Source organism: Melitaea cinxia, chromosome 19, assembly GCF_905220565.1.
Source record: "Melitaea cinxia chromosome 19, ilMelCinx1.1, whole genome shotgun sequence".
Classification (NCBI taxonomy): Eukaryota; Metazoa; Arthropoda; class Insecta; order Lepidoptera; family Nymphalidae; genus Melitaea; species Melitaea cinxia.
Window position 1 is genome coordinate 3409295 of NC_059412.1, and position 27310 is coordinate 3436604.

The 27310-nt window shown below is 37.8% G+C and overlaps 1 long non-coding RNA gene across 1 annotated transcript; it reads left to right on the forward strand.

Annotated features, from left to right (window-relative positions):
• The first annotated feature begins 17144 nt into the window (after positions 1–17144).
• Positions 17145–17987, forward strand: LOC123662959. The gene is made up of 2 exons (XR_006744581.1): positions 17145–17178; positions 17632–17987. It is a non-coding gene; the product is annotated as an uncharacterized LOC123662959 (long non-coding RNA).
• The last annotated feature ends 9323 nt before the right edge of the window (positions 17988–27310 follow it).

Genomic DNA, 27310 nt, shown 5'->3' on the forward strand with positions numbered 1-27310 from the left:
TCATTTCCAAAAAATATATTTGGAATTGTGAGATTCTTTGCTACAACTTCCTCTGTAGTTAAATGATCAATCAATTTTAAACAATGTTGCCAATCGCTCATTTGGTTCTCCAGTCCTTATTTTTGCAAGATATATGCCAAAAACTGTAGCAGGTTTTTGTGATCTTACTCTTAAAGGTGGTGTTTGATCTAAAATGTTGTTAAATTGATATTTTGTTAAAGATGTCCAAAAATGGAATTCATTGTCATCAAATCTGTCTAAGTTTTCGAAATCCTGTTTCCTTTTTAGGCCCCATTTATAAATGTTAATAATGTCTAAACATATAATCACCGTTAAAATCTTGGTGATTTCCTTGCAACAATAGTTCTTTCCCATACGTTATTTCCTAAGTGTACATTATAGACTCGAGCACGATAAGGAATGTAAAAATTATTGTCTCGTAACATTTGGAGTTCGATGTAATTAGGCACCGCATTTGTTGGTGCGTTTCGGAAATTGTCAAATACACAGCGCCTTGCTGTATTGGCACAACGTGAATGGCCGCCAAGATTGATTAACCTCTCACGTCCCGCTAACGCAAAATGTCAAAGTTCACTGCATCCCGAGGTCCGCGCGCCGTCGACAACCGATATGCACGATATCGCGTCCACGGGCGTTCATAGTAGCAAACTGTGCCATATACAGGTTGATATTTTTTTGCATACATAACTACGAGTAGGTAGGTTAAGAGTAAAATCATAAATGAACTGCATGGATTTTGGTATTTTGTATGTAGGTAGATCATGACACTATTTATCCAAGAAAATATTCCTGTGATATAATTCCCTAGTTTTTGCCCCGGCCTCGCTTGCTAAGTCTTACATGTATAGGGACAACGAAAACAACTTTTTTAAACTTAGTAGTTTTATTCAAATTAAAAAATAATCTTACATAATACACAAACAAACTACATAATAAACTTACATCTAAAGGTTATTGAGTGTATGGTAGTCTATCCAGCACTGCCCAATGCATAACGGAGCACGGCATTTCTGACACATAACCGTCACTTGGGTGCGGACCTGACGCGCTGTGCATCGCACGCAACGTCGTCGTATGTGCTGTGTAGGTTTCCCACGGATCGTTTCTGTGTGTACCGGATAATGGTCCGAAGCATTATCCAGCCGGACTAAAGCCGATGGCATTTGCCGTATTGGGTGTGCTGGCTCGGCCCTGGGGAACCGCTTGCACAATCCATCTGCTAAAGCATAGCGGAACTGCCTGTGCGTTAAAGTGGATGTGGTTGGATGTTTCTGGTACATTATAAAAGTGTTCAGAATACTGATGTTAAGCAGTCTTCTGAACACTTTTATGTACCACTTCAGTCCCCTTTTCCTTTCTAACAAGTACATGGATAGCTTCTGATCCTTAAGATCGACACCGCCCATGTACTTGTTGTATTCAGAAATGGAGACTGGCTTGTTTATATCCTCTCCTGCACGCCTGCCGGCTACAAGTTGATCATCATGGTAAGTTGAAATTGTGGCTACTAGTTTAACGTCTTTCCAGACTGTGAGACTTATGTCACCGCAATGACAACTCACCACATGACCACGCACCACATCCTCTCTAACATTTTTGATGAGAGCGGGGACATGGCGACGCCGCCTGTTCAACGTTCCAATGAGGTCTGTGCCGCGTTGATTCAAATACCTGGTAAGGGGTAACTGGTTATACCAGTTATCCATTACCAGGCAGTGACCAGCATCCAGGAACCCCTCCATAAGTTTCAGCACTACTTTTTCAGTAGGGGCTGCAAACCCATCGATGGGTCCCTCGTGCATAGAGGAATTCTTCCCGGCATATATGATGCACCTAAGCATATATCCAGTCGTTGCTTCGCAAATTTCGAAACTTTTAATTCCGAACCGAGCCGCCTTAGTGCGTATGCACTGTACCCAGCTAAGGCGGCCCTTCCACAAAATCAACGACTCGTCTATGCTTAGGTGCTTATTTGGCGTATATAAGGTGCAAAACTTTTCATTACAGTGTTCAAGAATTGGGGTTATTTTTGCCACCTTTCTATCGTAACTCCGCGTGTTGTTTGACATGTGATCGTTATTCACAAAATGGAGGAAACGAGTAATCATTTGGAACCTGTTCCTGGACATAAGGAGTCGAAAGTCAGGCATACCCAAGATGTTGGTTGCCCAGTACTCAGGTATATGCCCTCGAGGATTGAGTGACATATACATGAGTACTGCGAAATATCTGTACATCTCTGGCACATTCGTCTCAACCCAAGTGTCCAGGTTCGCGCTGATATTACCGCTTTCAGAAAGCTTCGCGATGGTCTGCCAGGCATACTTATTCGTCTCCTTGACAATGTGATCCATAATGGTCGAATCCCATACAAGCATAAAGAGCTCGAAAGGCACTTGTGTGCCGGCACTATCAGACAGCCCGGGCGTTCTCTGATATTCCATTTCTTGCCCATGAAACGTCGAATAATCTTGGCTCCAATCGAAACTAACGGGCATATCACCCCCACCAACTTCTCTGCTGGGCTCAGCTTCCTCGGCCTCCACCACTGCTTGTGCAGATTCGAGTTCGCGGAGTTCTCTCACTACCGCTCTCATCCCTGCATAATCTTCAAATTCATTCTCGTCGTCGTCGTCGGTACCAATTTCTACTTCGCTGCCAGAATCTTGCAGGTAGTCAAACGATATCGAAATCCGACGACGACGTTGAGGGCGGCGGGTAAGCCTGCGAGGGCGGAGGTTTCTATTGGATGGGGTAGACGGCACTACCGGCGTAGACGGCATTGCTGGCGTAGACGGCATTGCTGGCGTATTGGCAACGGTCGGTGTCACCGCAGGATTCCAAGTCTAAGGAAATAATGAAATAATTGGAATATAGTTAGGAAAACTGACCATAAAACTTAACTCTAATAGATGTAAATATTGACACTTACTACCACTCTGTCTTCAACCCGTTCACCTAAGAATGGGCTCCCGATAATATTTATGTGACCGCCAGGTGTTTGACACACATTATATATGGGAAAAAGCTGGCGAGGCGCGTCGTCGGTAGGCTCTGGGGCGGACATCGCGATGGGAGCGTTCACAGGAGCCGTGCGTTCTTTGTCGTCTCTTAGTTCCATCTTAGAAAAAACAATAAAGCATATTACCACACTAGCTGTGTCCCGCGGTTTCACCCTCGTAAGTCCCGATCCCGTTTGAATATCGGGATAAAAGGTACCCTTTATGTTATTCCTGGTCTCCAGCTATCTACATACCGAGTTTCATCGCAATCGGTTCAGCGGTTATTGTGTGGAGGAGTAACAAACATACACATACACACACACGCACACACAAACTTTCGGTTTTATAATATTAGTAAAGATAATACTTTCATACGTGTGTTTCCTGTCACTTTGTATAGAATAAAGTTAACACAATATAAGTGTTTAGAATAATTTACCTACTGATAGTAATAAAAATAGAAATTACTGTAAAGTTCATTTTTCTCTTCCCTTCGTATAACGAAGACTCGAACAAAAATGCATAGTCGAGAACATCCTGTATGCAATTAGTGTAAACAACAAAATGGCGGCCATTGTTTTTTCGAGCTCACAGATTCAAACTTCAAAATGGATTATATAGCTCATTTACACTTTATTTATACATATTTTGACTTTAAATAATAACTACAATAACTTATTTCATTAGTAAATAAAGTTACTTACCGATTCATCCATATTTCACACAAAACACACGAAAAAACTGCACTACGACGTCACTTGTTTCGATGATAAAAAACGACTAATTTCAACTGTTCAGAATTTTGAACTTGCACCAATAGGGGATGAGTGTGATACATCAATGGGAAGCTTGTATTCTTACCTGTTCATACATGTAAAATACAAGCGAAAATATACCTTCTGCTGACAGAAATTAAGCAGAAACTCGCATGAAGTCATAGGACTCGATATCGCGACTTTGGGACGCAGAGAACACTTTTCAGCCGACCGGATATCGCGTCATCGGGACGTGAGAGGTTAAGCCTAAAGGCATACCGGGAGAAGGTAGTGGTATCTCGGGTTGTAGCTGCTCAGGTTGTAGTTGTTCAGGTAGTGGTTTTTCAGGTTGTGGTTGATCAAGTTGAGCTTGTACAACTGCACGATGAGCTCTCTGCATGCAAGGATGGCATATAGATCTTGCTCCATTAAATGCAACCTGAAAAGACGTAACATTTTTTTTGCTTTAACTTTAGTAGTTAGATAACAATAGAAAGCCACACTGTACTTAAGTAATTGTTAAACATTTATTTTATCACAAAACCAGTGACTCTACTTTTGTGTCCATTATGTACACGTAATGAACATATTTATTTAGGTATACTATAATAATATGATCACGGTAAGTTTCTTTTACGCAGCTTAAACTAACGGTGATTGTGCACAATGCATTTATAAAATGTGTTAAAAAGAAGGTACTTTATAACCATTCATTTAGCTGGTCATTAGTTATTAGCATTCGAACACATTTTTCGACTTTTAACGACTGAAATAAACGCATAGCAATGTATTAAGCCACGCGGAACGGCGACCGGCGAAATGTACCGAGCGAACCGCGCGGGCGACTTGCGGCGCGGCGGGCGAGCAAAACAAAGGCATGAATCAGTACGGCGCGAGCCACGGAGTCGAACAATATTCGGAGCGAATAGTACAGTTTTAAATGAGTTTAGTTTTTGTCGCCGCGAAAAATGAATACCGAGACTTTTATTAGTGAAATGAAATAAAATGAACATTAAAGACTGGTAAAAAGGAACAAGAAGTTGTTTTTTGTTTTTAATATTATACGAAGAATTAATATTTAGGTTTTTTCAATAAACAACATAATTATTTGATTAATTAGCTGGTCATAATTTTAGTAAAAATATATAGTTCCAAATTAATTTATTATAAAAAAAACATCTGCGAGCTATTCTGGCGTATGACCGACCTTAAATCTCAGTACCTTAAATTTAAAGCATACTTAAGAACAAAATTCATGTATCTATAGCCACGATATTGTGACCGGAGGCGGCCGCCAAATAAACAAAGATTTCTTTCCTTAATTATAAAAGTGACAGCCGAAGGTTGCAAAAAAAGCAAAGTTTTATTTAAAATTAAATTTATTATAACTAAATTATAATTAATTACACGTGACAATTGTTCGATGTGAGGAACAAGAGTGACTTAAAATTAAAGATCGCTCAGACGGAGCATCGGGTTGTTTTGGATTCTTCATGTTGGGTCGTTTCACACGGTGCCCAGGTGCGATGCTCAGGTGCGATGCCATGGTGGGAAAGTTTCGTAACAAGCTCCGGTTACCGATTCGAGACGTGGGAATGTTTCGAAGCAAACTCCGGTCAGCAAATCCCGGCATAGAGCGTTTCGTAACACTTTCACAAACAAAACATAATAAATGAATGTAAACAAAATAATGTAAACAAAAGATAAGAAATGTTCCCACGAACGGCCACACTTGCTAACCATGTGGTCAGCAAGTGAGTGTGTGTATATATATATAAATGTGAATGTAAGTTTATTTGTTACGCTTTTTTGTGCCTATTTAGGCTGGCCGCATACGTACGGTTTCCTCATTAGGTTTCCTGATCCGGAATTCAGATTAGGTTTTCCGTGATCCTAGCGCAGACGTTAGGTTTTTTTATTCGGAATTTTTGCCGCCAGTGGGTATAGTAACGCTTTCGTGAAAGCACGTATCATGGACATGGATGACGAAGAATTTATTGGGATAGCACTTTTATTGGCGCTAAACAAGAAAAAAAGGAAACGTCGTTATTGGGTCCACCCATTAAATACTCAAAGAATAAAAGAGAGTCAATTTTATCTAAAAAGAGCAAAATTAAGAGCACACCCCGAAGAGTTCTTCAAATTTTACAGAATGTCAATGAAATCCTTTGATGAACTTCATAATGGCATACAAAACAAAATAAAGAAGCAAAATACATGCATGAGGTTATGTTTGGATACGGAAGAAAAGTTGACCATTACATTAAGGTAAGCTTTTATTTAAAATCAAATACAATAAAAAAAAACACAAAGATTACAACACATCATACAGGTAGGTACTTAAATTTTAAATAATTAAATTTAACTATTTAAATTAAATTTAAAAATTAATTAAATTTAACTATTTAAATTTTAAATAATTGTGAATATCCTTCTCCCTGGGTATTTTGATACTGGAGAGTTAAAAACTGTGCAGCCTGGCTATCTTCAGTCAGTTCAGTTTGAATAATATTAGTGTTTGGTTCAGAATTCTCAGGATATTCTTGTATGCGATTTTGTTGGATAGGTGAGTGCGGAGGTGCTATATTAGTAATTGAGTGTATCTCAACTTTGGCTTAGAGGTACTGGCACTTGAGACATTTGGTTGATGAGAGAATGGATGATTTGCTGGTGGAGATGGAATATAAACATGTGAATTTTGGGGCACATACATATTTTGTGGCAAAGTTGGTGATGGTGTTGAAATATTGTAATATGAAGGTGAGCTTTGATGTACAGGAGTCTAGGAACTATAGATGGATTGAGGGCTTGTCGATATCACAGATAAGTCATTTGAAGACTGTGAAGATGGATAATTCCCCATATTAATTTTCTTTACTAATTGCAGCATTCCTAACTGAAAATCTATTTTTTGGTTAGGATTCATTTTTTTCATGTCGCTTCTGAAACTTAATAAAAATTTGGTGACATCATCTTCGTCAGCAATGGATGTAGCTGTTGCTTTCTGTCTCTTTTGTAACATGTCTAATATCTGTGGGACATTCTTCTTTTACTGTGCCTTTACTACCGGTGAAGTTTGTATCGGCACCTCTGTAATATTGACATCATGTTCAATACTTTCTTCTTCTTCATTTGTCTCTCGTTGTGGTTGAGTACAATCTGTATCTTCATTTGAATAGTTGCCTTCAGATTTTCTGTTTGCAAATACAGGTGTAAGAAAGCATAGTAAGTCACTGTAGATATATTTTTTTTTGATTTTTTAGCTGCACTGCCTGTAGGAATCCTTTTTGGTTTTTGAATTTCTTTTCGGTAATAGTCCCGTATGTTGGTCCATTTTCTTTTTAGTTCAGCACCTATAAAAAAAATATAAAGAAATAATTATTGAGCACATTAACATTTATTAATTAATTAATTATTGATAACTCATTTCTTGTTTTTGTTATTTAAATATTATAAATTAAATTACTGCTCAACAACCCACGGCTCTTGGATCAGCGCAATGGCTGTTGTGTTAACCTCCAACCATTTCCGCATCTGAGCCGTTGCTGTCATGCTATGGTGGAGGTTAGCTTGGAAGACCTTACAGGACGAGTGAGTCGGGTGAGCCATCTTCAGATAGCCTCTCCCCCGCCTCCTTCGTCCCTGTCCCCTCTATGGCCAGGTTGTCCAGGCCAGTTAAGCAAGCCCCTTCCTCCGACTCCCGAAGCGGCTCCTCCACGACCACCGATTCTTCGGTCTGGGGTTTGGGGCTCGACTGCCTCGTAGGGTGCGGCTCGGGGATGGCCGGGATTGCTCCTGACCCTTCTTCCTTCACCTGCCCTACGCTGTCGTCTGTGCCCTCCATTTGGTCTTCACGCCCCGTTGGCAGGTGCTCGGCGAATTTGCCCTTTGGACCCTGGAATTTCACGTACACCGACCCCAGCAAATAGCAGAGTCGACGTTCGCGTTTAACCAGGGTCTGCACCACATCCTCAGGAGCGCTAAAGATCAGGAACGTGTTACCGTCCTGTCTATCCTGTCCGACCTTGTGGAGGACCCAGCTGTCTACCCTTGCTCACTTGTTCTGGAACCGCAGCGCGCGTCCCACCTTCCAGGTGTCCGGTTGTTCACCTGGAAGCAGAACGCCGCAGCGGACCAGCTTGACGAGGTCGCGCTGTCGCTTGACCGTCAGTCTAGCACCCGTGGGCAAGGTGAGCTCCGAGACTATGCGCATGAGGTATCCCATGGTATCGTTTCAGAGCCCCGTTAGCGTAGATCAGTTTACCCTGAAAGACAGGGTTCACCGGCTCATCATCGGTCGCTTCTATGGAGTCCTTGAGAAGGCGCTCCTGTAGAAGGACCTGTACCTCTTGTGCGGCCTGTGCAGTCAGGGGCTCACCGGTCGCAGTTGTTACCGCAACCAGTAGGTCCGACTGCAAAGCCGCAGCATAGGGGACATGGGTTCCGTCCGCTAGCTTCGGCTTTTTGGGATTCCCCCTCGGCGACTGAGAGTCGTCGAGGCGAGCCTTTTTGGCCGGTGCCTGGGACGTACTTCCATCCCCCGCTTTGACCTTCGCCAGCGCCTTGCCGCGTTGGGCGCGACCGGTTGCCTGGTTGCCCTGCCACCTGCCGCCCCCTTCGCAAACTTGACGGACCCCATGGGTTTGGGTTCTTTGGCTTGGGCCTTTCTTTGACGTTGGCGCTGCCTCTTGCTCTTGCGCTTGGCTTAGGTTCGCTCCCTGGTTGGAAGGACCCTGCACCACCAACGCGTCCCGCCGACTCTCCGGGTTTCCCCTTGGCCTGTCGTCGGTCGACAAGAGTCCACGCCTCGTCAAAGCGTTGGAGGGCAGCCACCTCTTCCGCCGTCCGGGTTCCGGGTTGCCCCAGTGCCCTGTCGGCAACAAGGATAGCACCCTCTGTTGAGGACGCCGTCGACGTGGACGGCCTAGGTTACTCCGGTTTCCCAGTTTCCCCTCGGCCACCCACGGCCTTGCGTTTTGTGTGTGGTGGCGCCACCTCGGCAGCACCACCCCCATGTTTGTGTGTGTTTGCTGAGGTCAAGGTCGACTTCGCTGCCTTGCTTCCGCTTGTGGAGAAGGGCGGTCCCAACTTCGTGGTACCGCTCCCCTGTTGTGTCTGTTGAACCCGTAATGGGTGTTTGGTAGACGGACCCGCATTCGCGGTTCTCGCCACCAGTGAGGTACCATCCGGTTTCCCTTCAGGTCCCTGTGTAGGTTTGGATCTGTTTGAATGTAAGGTATGCATTCGTGTCTCCGAATCGGAATTTCGGATCAGGAAACCTAATGAGGAAACCGTACGTATGCGGCCAGCCTTAAACAGTCGATCTGAAAAAGTAAACTGCAGTTATGCGTCGAAGCTGACACACACGCTTTTTTTTTATGGGATTAATATAAAATTTTCAATACAATAATTAGATTCGCGCTGCGGCCGGAAATTATAAAAAAATGGATGCATAGTGTACATACCTGTCGTCGTGCTATTTCTTGTAATATGAGTTCCACTTGATCTCTATTTCTCTCGAAGAATGCCGGAGAAAGGTTATGTTTTCGGCGCCGTAGCACAGATCGAGCACAAACAACACAGCGATTTGGGTTTTCCATTTCAACGAAGGTCCAATGAAATGCAAAATCGTAATAGTCCAATACAAACGATGCCAAGGTAGTATAATGATTCAACTGCAAATTTCATTTGACCCCTTTGAGGATTCATTTTCTGTCCAAGTGTAGGCATGTACTTTTTTTTAGTCAATTTCTATTATGATAATCCTATAACCACGGTAAAGTTATAAATATAGAGCTGTCTTGCCTAATAGGTTGCCTGATCAGGTATCTTAGTAACGGAAGATTTTTCTAGCAGTCAAAGCTTAATACTAATAAATCGTCTTTCTTAATATTATTTCTTATTATAATCTTTAATAATCGTCGTTTTTTAAACTGTCCAAAAATGCAGCTGCTTGCAATTTGTGTTGTATCCTTGCTTGGGTCATAATGTTAACTTTTTTGCTGAATCCTTATCTATTTTCAAAGTTTCTGAAAACTGTAAACATCTGGAACACACATCTTGTCTTGGACTACCAAAGCCTATATTGAAACTAGTATTGAATACAAGTAAAAAAAAGCCTAGAGTGTTACCGAAATCAAGCTATGCTTGGTCATTATACATCACCCACATTTTATGTATATTTAAGTCAGGATCTAAATAGAGTCTGTTCGTATGCTCTTTCCCTAGAGTAATGGATCTCCAGTGGTTAAAACTTTTTTAATATAGTTTTGAACAGCTTCACTTTTGGATGAGTAAAGATGTTTTTTCCTATTACCTCCTCGTCGTTCAGTAGCTGATTGTTGGGTTAAAAAATATATTTTCATGACTCCTTGCACTCTCCTTTTTTTTTCAAACGAAGAGTATTAAGGAATGTTTCCCTGCATACTGGAATCAATTTGCCATTTTTATACCTTGGTATAAAATACTTTAGCGTTAATGTTTTTGGTGCCCTAGAGTCGTGGGTCGCTTGCGACTAGTAGAAGTAGCATTACAGTGTTTTATTAGCATGTTATCTTGTTGCTGTTTAGTTTTATTGCTATAAAATATATTGTGGAAGTAAAAAAAAGTCATTACATTTTAGTGACTTGCACTGAAAAGCTTTACTACTGTGATAACAATGGGGTGCAATTGGTAAACCAGGGAAACCATACCTAAAACAAAGCAAAAAAGAAAATGTTGTAATGTTCGGTGGTCAGGAGGGGTCTTGAGGTACAAACAGCGGCGTGACGTTCGTAGATGTTTATTTATTACATACAACAGTTATAAATTATAAACTTCTACTTGCTTATACAACTCTGTGAAATATTGTAGCTGACTCGGAGGTCCGAAGGGACTGAAGGAACTCAAGGAACTGCCTAACATTATGGGTGGAGGACATTATAAACCAATACAATTGTAAACACATTTGAGAAAGTAACAAACAGTCTCACGGACTCTGCACTCATTAGTAATTACTGATAATTTCTAAATGTTCTCTAAATGTTTGTCATCTAATTATAGTTTACACGGTCACAACATTATCTTATTATTTAAAATGTACATTTAGCTACACAATATGATATAAAATATCAAAATATTACAATGTAACTATATGCTATTATACCATTAAAACAATCCATGCATGCCAAACAAAAACATCTCATTTTCAAGTTATTATCAATGATAATAGTTTTGATAAAGGAGTTAAATAAGTATAATGTAACTACATGAAGTAAAAGGTGTCAAATTAGAACAAAAATAAATATTTCTGCCCCTTAATAAAACCACACAAAAGAAGTTACCTTCTCATCAAAAGTAAAAATGCAATTACTTAGAATTTTTCTGTCTTTTCATTGCGTCTTATATGTTTTTTAACCCGCGACGTAAAAAGAGGGGTGTTATAAGTTTGACGTGTCTGTCTGTGGCAACCTTAGGTACCTTAGGGTGATACTACCAAAATAAACACTTTTATTTTTTAATAATCATTTATTACAGTTACAACTTCCATGGTCTATACAAATTCATCGTCAAAAATGATGTCTTCCAAATATAGTGCCTGGGGAATAAATACATCGTGGCGACCAACGCCTAAATACCATATTATTGAAATAATATGGGCACACGCACGGATTTTTTTTTTGTGACATGTCTACAGGCTTATTATGCCCGTGCTTTTGTTATTCCATATATTATTATTATTATTTTTTAACATGCATCGGTACTTCACCGCAACTTTGGAATCTAGAAGCCTTAATAACTAGTCTTAAAATTTCAAATTTCTAAAAGTCGACGCGAGTGCACTGACCAAGACTATTCTACATATTGCTTTTTTATATTCTTATATACTAATTATTTTTATTATATTTACACTTATTTGCTAACTACGATATATGTACACTTATTTTCTAACTATAATATATGTACACTTATTTGCTATTTACAATGTACACTTAACCTATGTTATTGTTAGTAGTTAGGTACTTTTTTTTGTGCTTAGGAATCGTTTTATCCATTTAAATTTCTTTTTTTTTAATTTTTTTTTAACACGCACGGATTGTGCGCCGCCCTGTCAAACACGTACAATAATAATGAACTAAAGCATCCCTCCCTTGTTGTTGACGGTCTACGAGCACATATGAATAATAAGTTCGTGCTCTTACATGTCTGGACTGAATTCGTCCACGAAGCAACCACACATTGTTTAAAAATATATTACAGTCTTGAAGGTCAGGTAATCTGTCTTCCCTACAAACTTCTAAAACATAACACCGTCTCTTAAGTGTTCCGCTACGAATGATTTTGATAATTTCAAATGATATGTGTCTAATGCATACATAATAATATCTTCCTCAACCAAACGTGGAAAATCTACTAAGAGATCGTTTCCGTCGATCCTCAAAAACATTACTCGCTGGCTATTCAGATTTTTTAACTCTACATAATCACATAATACATTAGGCGTGTTTCTTTTTTCATTAATTATGGTCACAAACTCAGCAGTACGGTTATTGTCGATAAACACTGGATGAAATGCATTTACAAGACTAGCAGCTATCTGAAAATCTGTGAACATATGCGTAAGGGCTCTGTTAAAGTACGATGTTGTCAGTCTTACTCGTCAATTGCTTTTTTTTCTTAAAAATTATGTAAGTATTTATGATAATTGTCGAAAGCAATAGCTCCACAACTACTTTCTGGAACCATCGAATGCTTCGCCTACCAGGGTTGGCATAACTAGCCATTTGATCAGATAAATCTATGGAACACTTGTGATTATTATAATCGGCGATCAAAGCTGGTTTCATAACTGTCTTGCTTGGGTTTCTTTTGCTTTTGACTGTAACATAACTTATAGTATGTGTTCAAGCGACATCTAGTGGGTAGTGGCGCTTCTAATGTGAAGTTGCCGCTTATTAGCCAATGAGAGGACGACGGGCGGGGGGACCTCGCCTAACTTCATACGACTTTTTTTCTTCGTTCAAAATATTTAAATTGTAACGTTCATCATTTCTTCATTCATTATTCGTTGTTATTTGGTCAGACAATACACGTAATCTTTATTATACGAGTCGTCTTTTATTTCAAAGCAAAGTAAACGTTAATAGTTTTAATACCGATTGATCTTGAAATCGCATATAATACAAGCAATCTGAAATACGAACATTTTGGTACTTCGAGACGGATCAAGATTTGAGTAGAATTGAAGCAGACTGGACATCATCCATCCATCAATTCTCATCATCTCCAGAACTCCAGGCGTAATCGTCCATCCATCTCTCTTTTCATCCATCCATCCTCATCCGCTCAGGATTAAGCGTAACTTCGTTCAGCGTTTTGTTTGCAGTCATTTTATTTAAAATTGTGAGTATCTTTTCTTTCTTTAAGCCATCAAGATGAGTAGTAAGGGTGATAGCTTGAAATTGCCAAAATCTCCATGCAAATCAGATTCGGAACAGGATTCGTTAGTTGATTTAAAACGTTCGCGGGGTAGTATAAAATTACGGTTAACTTCATTCAAAAAATATTTGTATAATTTAAATGTAGAACGAATTGCTATAGATTCAATTAAAAAAGCAGAATTAAAGTTAAGAATGCAAAGAGCTCAAGAAAGTTATGAGGCGTTTAATAAAATTCAATGTAAAATCGAGTTAGTGTCTGATGATATGAAAGATCATACAGAATACAGAGAAAATTTTGAAGACATTTATTTTTCGTGTATGGCATCGGCACAGTCTTTAATTGAATCAAATAAGAATGACGGTTCTAACTGCAATAGCTCGTTAACTTCTAGTTTAAAATTACCTCAAATAAAGCTACCCTCCTTCAACGGTTCTTATGATCAATGGTTAGAATTTAAAAATTCATATGTTAGTATGATACATATGCGTTCAGATCTCGATGCGATTCAAAAGTTTCATTATTTACGATCATCACTTTCCGGTAGTGCATATCAAGTAATAAGCGCTTTAGAATTTACAGCTCTCAACTATTCGGCTACTTGGGCTTTACTTGAGAACAGATTTAATAATGAACGGCTTTTAGTACATAATCATATCAAAGCGTTATTTACTGTACCTGGTATGAATAAAGAATCGCCTAAACAAATCAGAATATTAATAGATACTATTTTACGTAACTTGCGAGCTCTTAAAACGTTAAACGAACCCACAGAGCATTGGGATACTTTAATAATTTATTTAATAGCATCTAAACTAGACGTTTGTACTGAAAAAGAGTGGGAAAATTACAAAGGATCTATTACGTACGCTACACAAAAGGATTCTAGTCCTAAATTAAAGTTAGATGATTTGTTAACATTCCTTCGCAATCGAGCTGATACATTAGAAATGATATATGCTAATCATACGGGTGTTAGTTCGCAAAAATCGCACGATAATCGGCCTCATAGTGATATCAAAAAACCGACATCGCAAACAAAATTACATAGTTTTATTTCTACGCGTAAAGATTCTTTGAATAAGTCGGGTAGTAATAAACGTTCTTATAACTGCGTCGCATGTAGTAGCAATCATGCTCTTTACACTTGTCCTATTTTTTTAAACTTAACAGTTAAAGATAGAATAAAATTAATAGACGATAATAAAGTTTGTCGTAATTGTCTACGTTCAGGTCATGCAATAGAAAATTGTTTATTCGGGCCCTGTAAACATTGTCAGTCTAAACACAATACGTTATTGCATTTAGGAAGTATTAACAATGTTTTATTACCTCCTATTTATAATATGAATAAAGAATCAGCTGATCGAGATAGTGCGACCACTACGTCGACCACGCTGCATTCTACCCGCATTAACTTAAATATTGATAGCACAGCTGACGAGTCGCGCGTGTTGTCTCATTCCGTTTTGCTTTCCACCACCTTAATCGAAGTAGCCGACAGTAATAACGTATTTCATACTGCGCGAGCGCTTTTAGAAAATGGAAGTCAACATTGTTTCGTTACAGAACAATTATGTAAACGAATAAACGTTAATTTAATACAGTCCACTTTACAAATATCGGGTATAGGTCAATCGGTTGTTCAGTCGAGTAATATGTGTTAAATATACGTTCAAAAATATGCGATTATAATACGAGTATAAAATGTTTAGTTTTACCGTCTATTACCTCGAATATGCCGACGCAAAATATTAATATCGACCTTACTAGCATACCACAAAACGTTCACCTTGCCGATCCTTATTTTAATACTCCGTCTAAAATCGATATTTTGATAGGAGCAGATAAGTTTTGGGAATTATTGCAAAATCAAAAAATACGTTTACCGAATGGTCCATACCTACAGAATTCGTATTTAGGTTGGTTAATTTCGGGTCCTATATTTTATACGAATAAAGATGCTACTAGTAATAGTAATCGAGTACATTGTAATGTTGCTCAAAATTTAGACGTTAAATTAAAAAAAAAAAAATTTTGGAGATCGAAGAAATTCCAGACGTTTCCAACGTTCTTACCGAGGACGAGAGGAAGTGTGACGATTTGTTTATAAAACACTGCACTTAGGATGGCATAGTGACAGCGACGAATTATAATTATATCATTATCATTATAATCATTATTTCAATTTTAAAAATAAAATAATTGATTCTTTTTTAATAATTTCACAAATAACGATTTCATTATTTCAAAAATTTTGTTGCAACGTCTTTGGTTAAGTAAAATCAGATGGGATGACGCGGTACCTGATGACGTCACTGTAGCTTGGAATCGTTACATCAAAACATTGCACCGCTTGAGTGAGTTACGCATTCCACGATTCGTAAGTAGCATGCACACTCAAGACACCGAACTTCACATATTTACGGATGTGTCTCAGGATGCTTACGGTGCCTGTGCATATATACGTACATATGATGATTGCGACTCTGACGTGGCGGTAAATTTGTTATGTGCTAAAAGTAAGGTCGCTCCATTAAAAACGATTAGCATCCCACGATTGGAATTATGTGGGGCATTATTAGGTGCGAGACTTTATAAAAAGATAATTAATTCATTGCGCTTAAAATTCGATAACGTTTATTTTTGGACAGATTCCACTGTAGATGATGATGATGATGTGATGGGTTGGATACAGATGTCTCCGCACTCTTTAAAAACATTTGTTCAAAACAGAGTCACAGAATTAAACGAGTTAACCGGTGACTCAATGTGGTTACATATAAAAGGTAAGGATAAACCAGCTGATCTAGTGTTTAGAGGTCTTAACTTTGAACTGCTCACAAGGTCAAACATATGGTGGCACGGACCTAGTTATTTACGAGAACACAATTTTAAGTTAAATCTGAAAATTTATTACAAACTTACGATAATTTACCGGAATTACGATCGAAACCTATTGTATTAACATGTAAAGAGCCTTGTAATAATAGTTTTATCGATTTCAATAGGTTCTCGTCCTATAATAAGTTGAAGCGCGTCGGTGCGTATGTATTGCGTTTCATTAATAACACGCGTAGACGTCTTAGTAGTGGTGAGCCGCATAACGATAGTTTACATTTGTCTGTGCAGGAATTAAATGCATCAGAGCTAACTTTAGCGCGTATCGCTCAGTTGCAATCGTTTCCGGACGTTTATCGCTGTTTATTTAATGATCTTCCGCTAAAACAGGCTGTAGACAAAAAAGGAATTTAATAAAATCGCGAGTTTAAATGTATTTATGGACAATAACAAATTAATACGTGTTGGTGGTAGGCTTTCTAATTCGACTAGTTTTAGTTTCGATAAGAAACATCCTATTTTAATGTGTAGTAAACATCGACTCACAGTGTTGTTGTTTGAAAGTGAACATAAACGTTTATTACATGGTGGCCCTCAGTTGCTACTGTCTTCTTTACGAGAAAGGTGGTGGACACTTGGTGCTAGGAAATTAGCTAGAAAGTCAGTTCACAATTGTGTCACGTGTACGCGAATGAAAGGTAAGACTTTGAATCCCATCATGGGTAATCTGCCCTCTGAACGTTTAGAAGTCGGGTTTCCGTTTATCCGTTGTGGCGTGGACTACGCTGGACCAGTTCATTTGTTAAATCGTAAAGGGAGGGGAGCCAGGATTGTTAAAGGTTATATTTGTTTATTTGTATGTTTTATTACTCGAGCTATACATTTAGAATTAGTCAGTAGCCTCTCCACACAAGATTATATTCTAGCACTTAAACGTTTTATTTCTCGTCGCGGTAAGCCGGCAGAGATATTTTCTGACAACGGAAAAAATTTCGTTGGTGCTGAAAAAGAGTTTTTACATGAACTCAATAAAAACGTTAATAAAATATTCGATTTTGCAGCTGATATTGGCATAAGCTTCAGGTTTATCCCGCCTTACGCTCCTTATTTTGGTGGTTTATGGGAGGCAGGGATAAAATCATGTAAGTTTCATTTGAAACGTGTAATCGGTAACGCGAACTTAACATATGAGGAACTCAGTACTGTATTAACAAAAATCGAGGCTGTCCTAAAATTCCCGTCCCCTAACTCCTATGTCCTCTGATCCCAACGATTTTTCTCCTCTCACCCCAGCTTATTTCCTAATTGGACGACCGCTGATCTCGCCTGCCAGCAATCTCACTGCTTGGAACACCAGCTGTCTCACTCGCTACGAAAGGGTGGAGCAAATGCGGGAACACTTCTGGAAGCGATGGTCGAAGGAATCTGTGTCGGAGCTCCAGCTCCGAACCAAGTGGAAACACATTTCTGGCAGAAATACATTTCTATTGACACACTGGTGCTTATCAAAGAGGATAATCTCCCGCCTCTGAAGTGGAGATTGGGGAGGATTTTACGCACCTATCCAGGCAAGGATGGTGTTGCTTGTGTTACAGATATTCGCACATCAACGGGCATCGTTCAACGAGCTTTCTCAAAAATCTGCCCGCTGCCGTTGCAGCCGATAGACGAGGGCGCAACCAAAGAGGCCACATCATTCTGAGACCCTTTTTCTTTGGAAGTAGGTACTTCCAAGGCGGGGGCCATGTTCAAGCGACATCTAGTGGGTAGGGGCGCTTCTAATGTGAAGTTGCCGCTTATCAGCCAATGAGAGGACGACGGGCGGGGGGACCTCGCCTAACTTCATACGACTTTTTTTCTTCGTTCAAAATATTTAAATTGTAACGTTCATCATTTCTTCATTCATTATTCGTTGTTATTTGGTCAGACAATACACGTAATCTTTATTATACGAGTCGTCTTTTATTTCAAAGCAAAGTAAACGTTAATAGTTTTAATACCGATTGATCTTGAAATCGCATATAATACAAGCAATCTAAAATACGAACAGTATGTTTCGTAGATAAAGCCAAAACATCTCGTTTATCCTTCCATTTTAATACAAGAATGCCATCATCGTTTTCTAAAGCAGTCATTTCACCCTTCTTAAGTTTTTCTTGCGTTACTTGCTTTGGTAAGCCCTTCCCATTTTTTCGCAGTGTTCCTATTACATGTGTTTGATTTTCCAATAATTTATGCTCTAGTTCTATGCTTGTGTAATAATTATCGGTAACCACACTCCTTCCTACTCCTAGGTAGGGTTGACAAATCTTCATGACTACATCCGTGGACAAATTTGTCTGTCGATTTAAGGTTTTGCCTTCGTAAATGAAAAAAATCATGTGTGTACCCGTCATCGTCACATAATTTAAAAAGTTTTATACCATACTTGCCTCGTTTTCCGGGGATATATTGCATAAATACTACGCGTCCTCTAAAACCTATCATACTCTCATCGATTGTGACATATTCTCCTGGGGTTTTACAATGATGAAATTTACGTTTTAGTAACTCCACAAAACGTCTAATTTTTATAAGACGATCGGCATTATTGGAGCCATAGTATATGGTGTCTTCGAAATGCCAATATCTAAGCAACAATTCAAAACGGTTTCTACTCATAACCTGAAGAACTACTTTGTTCTCATATAAAATATTTTTGCTCCAATAATCTCGTATTTGGGGTAGTTTTTTGAGTCCCATGTATAATAACAGGCCAAGAAACTTCACCATTTCTTCTTCAGTGCAGTCCTTCCATTTGTTGAGCGTCATGTAGCGTGTCATTACAGTAAGTAATTGCATTTTGTTTGCATATGAATTGGTCATTTGTATCATAAGGTTCATCATCATCATTACAGCCTATACAGTCCACTGCTGGACATAGGCCTCCACGATTTTACGCCAAAAATAACGTGAACTCATGTGTTTTGCCCATAGTTACCACGCTGGGCAGGCTTTGTCGCACCGAAGACGCTGCTGCCCGTCTTCAGCCTGTGTATTTCAAAGCCAGCAGTTGGATGGTTATGTCTCCATCGGTCGGCTTTTTAAGTTCCAAGGTGGTAGCGGAACTGTGTTATTCCTTAGTCGCCTCTTATGACACCCACGGGAAGAGAGGGGGTGGCTATATTCCTTAGTACCGTAGCCACACAGTACATCACATAAGTACATAGTACAGTATCATAAGGTTAAGAATATCTTTATCGACGAATAATTTATAAACGTCTAATTCGGTCTCGCAATTATTTGGAATATGATTACCTGGTGGTATTTGTAATGGAAACTGCTTTTGTCGTGATCCGTTCCAATGATGCCATGTGGACGGTACTGCCGACGGTAGTCGCCGCCGTCAAAATGCCCGTGCCTTTGTTTATCATGCATGCATTATAATACCACAGGCGATTTTTCTACTTATTATACTACAGATCAACAGTCCTGTGACTGCCTAGTAAAACTAGGACGTGGTCCGACGCTGACGGTTTTTTTTTTCCTCACTAAATACTGTTTATGCAGAATTATACACATAATTGCTTTCTAATTTCTAACATTACTATTTTTCTTATATATGTCTATATTTACACTTATTTGCTAGTTATCATATATGTACACTTATTTCCTAGTTACCATATATGTACACTTATGTTCTACTTATAATATACACTTAACCTATGTTACTGTCATTAAGGGTTTTTTTTCCTATATATATATATATATTATTCTTTATATAGTTATTATTTATTTATCTATGTATAAGTTATCTATTTCTTTACTTAAATTTCACTACATAATTATTTATTTATCTATTTATTTATTTTATTTTATAGGTACATCCACAGAATACATATGAACATTATATATGATTTACTATTACATTATTATCTAATATGTATCCCATTACGGGGTACACAACATTCCACAATATATTAATGCCGTGAAGCAAGTATAATTAAAATTATTTCGCATAATATTAAAAGTAAAGATCCTACTTGTTAACAATAAAATTCATTTAAAAAGGTTATTAATCAAATTTATATAAAAAAGTAAAGTTAAGATAATATTAATAATCAAACATAGTTAGCATTCAATAATAATAAACAATAATAAATGCTGGCGCTGAGAGTGTTAAAAATGTGGAGCTTCCGTTCTTAACAGATGCAGATGCAGATGTCTGTTGCATCACTAATTAGTAGTGTACACGTAACAATATTATGAATATTATGATAATCGAATACTATTTAAAAAAAATCTGCACGAAAGAATTATTCAGGTACCTTTCGGTTGTGTAAGTTTATTGTAATATTGCCTTTTACAATCAGGATTTTTTTAAATAAGAGTTTTGCATTTAGATACATGATGTAATCTTATCATGATGTATTATTTTTCAAGTACTGCCCGTATAAGACTGTTTTCATGCATCTGGCAATTTATATGGTTTTCTTCAAACATAAATATGCCATAATTCCCAAATAATTAATTGAGAAGCACAATCGCTAAACGTTGAGCTCATGTTGTAATGTGATTTGGCTTGTATATTTTACGACCGGCCGCCTGCCTGACAAGGACGAAGAGCGATCGGCAGACCGAAAAAGCGATGGATGGATTGTGTGAGTGAGGATATGAGAAAGAAAGGAGTAAGCACTGAAGTGACGAATAATAGAGAGGAATGGAAGAGGAAAACATGTTGTGCCGACCCTACATAAGTGGGATAAGGGCAGGAAGATGGTAATCGCTAAACGTTGAGTATTTGATGTCACTACGAAATCTTCGTGGATAATTCTGCGAACTGTTAGGATGGCTCTCCGTTGGTCCTTTTTAAAAAAACACTTTATTTACTGCTGCAAATTAATTTAATTATTGACAACTGTTCTAATACAAAATCGGACTCGAACTGACTGAATACAATAGTCTTTTTTAATATGAAATAATAAAAATGGAAGCGACAGGGTTTATCGCTACATACTGCATATGTTGCATTTTATTAATATAATATTTGTTCATAACAGACCATACGCCTCACAAATACAACATCCATCATAAAAACTTTTGAGACGGAAAACAAAGTCCACCTCTGTTTTTCAATGAAATTAGTTTATGAAACCATAAAATATTACTTGCTTGCAAAGCGTCAGTACAAAATTCACATTTTATAACCTTAAGAAGGTAATGGGCTACAAAACCAGATATGTAGCCAACAATGTAACGATGTAAGTCATAGAGATCAGGCAATTCTGTTGATAGCTACAACTTTACAGCGCTAGAACAAGTTTTAGTGAATGTTATCGAATCATTACATAGCTGTTCTTCTTGAAGTTTTTGCAATTGGGCTGATCCATTCATAACTTTTATTGATGAGGAGTCATTGAAAACACCTATACTTTCTAGTGGAATACAGTTTCCATTATCAGAAGCTTTTATTTCTAAATTACATAGAACTTTTATATAAATTCCCTTGAATTGTTTTGCATTAGGGTTATTATTGTGCCCTCCATGCATTCTAATCATCCCAAAAAGCAACTCCAAATGTTCCTGGCAGTATTTGTAGGATGATATAAATACAAGCATATTGTTTTCCCCCGCCAAACTTACAACGATTGTAAGCTTTCAATGCCTGTGAGCGTTCCAAGGAAACAAGTTTTGCAAGAACATTCCAAGATTGGTTTGAAACTTTGAAGTATAACTTGCACTTTTTTCCCCTCTTTGTCTATTTTTCGTTTACTGGCTTGTTTGATTTTTAATTCACAGATATATGATTTCATTGAATTTAAAAAACTGAATATGACATCTTTGTTGCGACTGTATAAAGGTTGCTTGTAATCAAATTGCTTAATATTCTAGTCCATTATTCATGTTTTTTACAAAATGTTCAGATGGTTCGGAATTCTTAAAAATAATTAGTTTTGCATTCCCCCTACAAAATTTTAACGCTGTCGCTACACTGGTGCTTAAGACTTGACTAGCAAGCTTCATTTTCATGATATTATTACGGAGCATAATATGCCGTCGTGTGATCTTATTGGCGAAATGTAAGCCTTCATCTTCTTGAAGTTTATTTAATTCACATAATAGATTCCAGTCAATTTTATTATTATAGCTGTCTAAAATGACTTTTATAGATTCCCAGTGATTTCAGACAAGCTGTTCGGACACGTGGACGGGATCTAAGAATACGGCCACATCATATTTATCTACAGGATGTTTAAAGGTGGTCTTCAATTCGTGTTTGGTATCTATTTTATAACCTAACAATTTCATTACCGTTAAATTAGTTGAATGTCCGTCGAATGTTAAAGACGCTACCTTTATACCAGCATCGTGACATTTTATAAGCCATAGGTTGATTAAATTAACTCTATGTTCAGTAGTTAAACCATGTACCAGAAAATATCCCAGAGGTAATTTAAAATGATCATTGATACCGTTTACTAAAAGTACGTAGGCTTCAGAGGCAAGAGTTTGGCAATTTTCTGAAGTCCCTGTTTCCATATCCAGATTTTTTTTCCATCCCATAATACACGGTGATTTTATAACCGTTTTGGAAACGAAATATTTTACTTTGGAATCATCTATAGTACCTATAAAAATTGATAAATCAATTGTAATGTTGACTAAAAAAAAGTTTCAATTTTAATATTCATTTTTACTCGATCGACTTGGAAAGTAGTAGGGCACTGACCATTCAATGAATGAAACACGTCCGTGCGCGTTTCGGTTGATAAAAGTATACCTATAGGCGCGAGCTAGCGAGTACTTACGTAGATAGACTCGTTTGTCCTTCATACTTTACACGGGCTTAGGACCCTCAGAAATACCTATTTTATTTAAACTTCTTTTCGATTATTAACCACGATTGTTCTTTTCACAACAAATCAATTTATAAACGGGCTGTAGTATAAATTTCAGGCGTATTTAAAAAATTGGAGCTATCTACAGAATAATTAACTTACATACCTATTAACAGTTTATTTACACTATTTACACTTCTCAGTATCGAAGCAACTGCTCAAAATGGAGTCTGCTGCGTTCAATACACAAACGTACACGTTTAATACAATTGTCTTTTAATTTTCTTAATGTGTCTTTATCACTTTTCACTTTATCAAAAGCGTCCACTATCGCAATGCGTAAATCATCACAGCTTTCACATTGACGTGTATAACTTTTTATTTCCGATCACAAGAATAATACCGGCCTACACGTGTTCACACTGAAACGAACCTGGTGATGGTTTTCTCGTATCAAGTGGAGGTTAATTAGAGCCCAGTAATGCTCATTGTGCACATTGTATAGTCCCACTCGAGTAAACAGTGACTCGTCCGTCCAGAGTATGTTGTCGTTTGTATTATTTAACAACCACTGGCAAAAGGCGATTCTTGCCGGTGCGTTGTTTATTACGTGAGCCTTACGAAAATGATACTGGTGTAATCCTTGTGTACGTAATATCTTCCATACGAAGTTTTGGCTAACATCGAATTCTCTTGCTGCCATCCTTGTCCTCCGCCGGGGATCGCGCTCGAAGTACTCAAGAACATCTTCAAACTCCGGCGAATAATAATTTAAACGTCCTTGACCTTGTTTACGCTTATACCGCTATGGTATTACTGACCGACTGAAAGCCAGGGACGCGGGACGCCGACGATTACAGGTGAGCAACGCCGTCATTGGTCGACTCCGGCGCAATTCGCTAGCTTTGTTGCTATTGGCTAATACGATTTTGTGACTCGATATTAAAACGTATAGTATTTCTATTTTTAGAATGTACCTACCGTGTAGCGCTACTACTGGTTCTCACTTTTTGTCTGTAAACGATATGAATATCGACTTTGATGAAAAAAAAAATACATATATTTTTAAATTAACGTTATATATAGCTTCTGTTATTGATAAATAATTCAAAATTTTCGTCTCCAAAACGCTTTCAAAATCACCCGGTATATCCATCCCATTATAGTATTTGGAAAAATAAAAAAGCTGCCACAAATAAGAAGGCAAATATTGCGGAGACTGCTATGCAGAGGACATGAGGGTCGATGTAGACGTGGTGGTAACATTATGTTAGTAAAAATTTATCGATGGTACTGTCATAATGTTTCTGCTTAAACAACTCTAGTTGTATGTGTTTGGGTTGGGCTTTGATGAATCAGTGAGTGAGTCCTGTAATTTAATAAATATATGAAAAATTTTATAAAAATTCCAAGAAATATTGATATTATCTATTCATTATTTATTTAAATCTAAGTTGACCGTTAATTGTCTGAAAGAATGTAACTGACACTAGTTTTTTTAAGAGAACTACTGTATTCGTTTAATTGTTACCAAAAAAAAAAAATCGTAACATAAACTATTTAAGTTTTAATTACGTCTAGTCTATTTAAAATTTAAGGCATTTTAATGTTATTGCTTTAAGAATTGCCAAATTAATTATGCGACTGACAGTTGAGTGATAAAGTATCAAATCCCTCTAAAATGACTTTGTAGAAAAATCGTCAACATCATTTTTTTTTAGAATGTCAACATTATCGAATACAATCTATTTTTTTGGTACCTTTGTCAACGGTGGAGCACGGCAATATTAAATTTAACACGTTAAACGTCGAGCAAAAAAAGGCAGGTAGTCATTTGGGCCATGGGGGACACCGGTGGGCCACCCTGTATTTAACTGTTCGGGCCACGGGGGCCCATGGGGGACACCCGTGGGCCACCCTGTATTTAACTGTTCGGGCCACGGGGGACACCCGTGACCCAAGTGAGGTGTTCACATCAAACGTTGATTCCAAGCCACGGGGCATTCATATTGAATAAAAACGGTAAAGATGTAACCCGCGTGGCCCTGTGAAACAGCCAAAACAGCTTGGTTTTTAAATATATTGAAAATATCAAAAGTTACAGCGAATTTCTTAGGAGATGTTAGGGGTGCCCTAAAACAGAATAAAAAATATATAATTTTATTTGTAATTATTTATTTATTTATAGAAATGGCTTACAAATCAAAATAGAAAAAAAATAAACATATTAGTGAATTTTATTAAAACAGGGCAAGCAAAGGGGTGTTTTAGAGGGACATTGTTCGCAATAAGTGATCACTTTTTGTGACTTATTTTTAGCTAATATGCTACCCATGGTTGCAGCTTTCTCTTTATAGCATTGACGACAAGTTCTTCTAGCTGCTCTTACTATACCATCTCTTTTTAATAGGACATGTTTTACTCTTTTCAGTCTTAATAGCACTTCAGGTTCTTGTCGTTTCTGACATAGATGCTCCAATAACTGTTTTCTGAAATCTACGATTTGAATACTTTTTTTTGTTACATTTTTATATAATGTCAAAGCATTAACGATAGCGGTATTTAAAAGAAGATCTATCGCCAGTTTCTTGTACCATTTAACCGACTTACGCAAAGGTGTAGAATAAGCAGCCATTTGGTCCGACAAATCAACGGCCCCTTTAGCTCTATTATAATCACATATAATTTTGGGTTTTGAAACTATTTTTCCACGTTTTGTTACTGTATGGAATCCCGTAGAGTGCTTCGTCGACAAAACAAGAACTTCTCTTTTGTTACTCAACAGTTATACCATCTGTGCTTTCTTTTGCTATATATGCCCCCTTTTTAAGTTTCGTGGAAATAATTCTTTTTGGTAGACATTTCCTGGTTTTTCTAATCATGTCTACTAAGTGAGTTTCCTTGTCTAAGAGCTTTCGAGCTAACTCTAAACTGGTATACCAGTTGTCGGTATATAGTGTATGACCTTTATTGAAGAGATCACTGCATAACTCCATGACCACATTAAATGGGGTATTGTTTGTGGTTTCATTGTTTTTGCCGGCATATACGTTGACCTTGTATGTATACCCGGGAACAGTGCACAATTTGAATTCCTTTATTCCTTACTTGTGTCGTTTTTGCTTATTGTATTGCCAGAATATAATTCTTCCACGAAATGGGATAACGCTTTTGTCGATGCATAAGTCTTCAGCAGGTATATTTTTTTTTGAAAATTGTCATTCAAATTATTCAAAAGCTTACGTATGCGATAAAGCCCATCTAATTTATTAAGTTCGTCTTCGCTAGAAAAATGCAACATTTGTAGCAGCAGCTCAAAACGATTGCGTGACATGATCGTTCGGGGATATGATTGACATATTATTGGGTCTCGGCACGGCATTGGGTACGGCACCATTAGTTTATAAAAAGCTGCAGGGGATTCTTGATACATGCTAATGCGAAGATGAGGTGTAAGGCCAGGATTTTCAGTAAAAGGTATAATAGTTCTTTGGTTACCTTTGGGTGCTGTCCATACTCCTGAAGACGGTGTATAACCTACATAATGAAATATTTATTTGTTATGAATACAAAGCCAATAAAGTTTGAGGGTATATTTGAAAAGTTTGTTATGAAATGCATAGTGATTTTAATTCATTTTTTAAAACACAAGCAAGTATGACTGATATTAATTAATGATTATGTACATAAAATCTATTTAATATTAAAACAATAGTTAATATTAAGTTCGCTCTAAAACAAGGATGTTATAAACTACTAAAATAAAATAACTAAAATATAAGTTATTTAAATAGTTAAAAATAAATTGGTTAACCTGATATGTTAGAGGTAACCCTTAAGGCCTGTTCAGACCTAAGCGGTATTCGCTACCGTCTGCGGCAGAGAAAACCCAGTGGGTATGCGGTAATATTACTGTTCAGATCTAAGCGGTATTCGCTACCGTCTGCGGCAGAGAAAACCCAGTGAATATGCGGTAATATTACTGTTCACACGAAAACGGATTTCGCTATCCTTGTGGGTAGAATAACGCGCGGTAGTCGAGTTTCGCTCAGAGAGGTAAGAAATTTGCGCCAGTTAGTCATTTCTGAGTCGCCAAAGAATATACACGTCAGTCACGTTGTAATTTCTGCAGAGCATCTGATTTTAGTGATGGATAGTGATGAAGAGGAAGTTTTACTTTTATTAGCCTTAATTGACTCACCAGTCAAGAAAAGAATTTGGATCCATGACATCAATAGACAACACCGAATTCATGGGGAATTCCACACTTTATATCCAAGATTAAGATTGGATGAAGATCGGTTTTTTAATGCATTCAGAATGACGACTGAGAACTTTGATGAAATATTAAATATAATAAAGGAAAATATCAGCAAATCATTCACTAAATATCGAGAACCCATATGCCCTGAAGAACGCTTAGCAATAACGTTGAGGTAAGGAAAACAAATTTGAA